The following is a 1,873-nucleotide window of genomic DNA, read 5'->3' as shown; positions in this document are numbered from 1 at the left end:
ATATATATATATATATATTGAATTGTCCTCATCCCCCAAAAAGAAAGTAGAATCATAATGGAAGAAGGGTACACATGTCTTTTGAGTCAACATGGGAGAGACCAAAAGAGATCTCAATGCTTTGCATCATCCTCAAGTAGACAACACTAGGGACAACAAATAGAAGAATTGAGAAACAAATAAAGGAAGGTTACAAACAAGAAAAAGAGGGGAGAGAGAGAATCTATAGAATGAATGAAGCTAATCAAGTCAATCATCCACCTCCCAATCTTTCTCAACATTTTTTTGGGAAGTTGGAAAATATGCAAGAGGAGCAACTTTGAGCAAGGTAGATGGAGCTACCACAAGTTCCAAACAAGGACTATGCTCTAATGATGAATGACTTTGTCTGTTTCTAGGAGCTAGGATTAATGCTTGTGAGAATTGTTTAGATAAATCATTGTCAACATCAACATATTCATACTCATCACTGGAATCATTAGCATCAACATTTTTAGCATGAACATCATTTTCATCCATCTCTTCATCAAGAAAATAGAATCTTTAATATGAATAGAACATGAACCATCATTTTTCTTAAGCATTTTATGTCTTGGAGATTTAGGATGAACTTCCTCCTTAGGGTTAGGTGAAAGTTGGACAAATGGGATCGTATCAGCATTTGGTTTCTTTGGGGAGGAAATAGTTTGAGAAGCAAGTTCACGAGCCTTAGCACGACATCTCTGTCGACGTTCTCTCGTACAACAATTTTGTTTAGTTTTAGCTGAAGGTTTGGAAGGTTGAGGATCAATAGGCATATGCTTCTTCTCTTCCTTTAAAGAAGGATGCATGGGATAATTTTTTTTTAGGTTGAAAGATAGAAGATGTTGAGTGGTTCCCTTTGTAAGATGTAGGAGGCAAAACCACAACATATAAAGGAGGAATAGAAGGTGTAGGAACAAGACGAGGTCCACCATGAGGAGGAATAGGTCTATCATGAAGAAGATGAATGGGATTAGGATCTCTAGGCTTACTCAAGGATAAGATCATCTCATTCTTCTACTTTTAATAAGATTGAAAAAGACAATCACTTCTAGGCTTAAGAGGTTCAAATTGTTTAGACCAAAAGTAATCAAGATTAACATCTCCACACTTCACCATGGGTTGGTACATGCTATGATTAATTATTATAATTTTTTCATTAAGAGGGAATTTAAAATACTTATAAACAATATAAGAAATCACTTTCATCGAAGAGCGCCAAGGATGTCCCAACTTCATACGAAATTGATTTGATGTGGGAATGATGTGTAAAGATGTAGATGCTCTAACTTTCAATAAAAGAACGAATACTCTTTAACCTCAAACAAATCTATAATTCACTTAATAAATTCATTTAATCTTCTCAAATGATTCCAAATGCTCATAAATCCATTGAAGTAAATCATAAACTTTGCAAGTTTATAAGTTGAAATTACCAAGTCTATATCAATTAAATAGGTAAATAATAGTAAAATTACAAAAATGAGTACTCTTTCATAGTATTCCAACTTACAACTCATTATTCATAGTTACATTACAAGACTTAGGCAATCTATAGCCTTAAGTTAACAATATCTAAGATACATGATAAATACAATAATGAGATAAGATACTTCATTTGATCTTCAATCCATAAGCTATCTTTAGTTCAATCCTTTGAATGAATACGAGAACAAGATTCAGGTACTTTTTCCACCCAACCTTGAAGCATATGCTTCCTCGGAATTCTTTATCAAACAAGAATACCCAACCCTGCATGAATTTATTAGCTAGAAGAATTCGACAAGCAAGATGGAATCTTGGTGCATGCCTAGAATGATACATTCATTTTCTATTATTCTAACTCATTTAA

Source organism: Cryptomeria japonica, chromosome 3 (genome assembly GCF_030272615.1).
Source record: "Cryptomeria japonica chromosome 3, Sugi_1.0, whole genome shotgun sequence".
NCBI classification, from domain to species: Eukaryota; Viridiplantae; Streptophyta; class Pinopsida; order Cupressales; family Cupressaceae; genus Cryptomeria; species Cryptomeria japonica.
Note: the sequence above shows the minus strand (reverse complement) of the source record.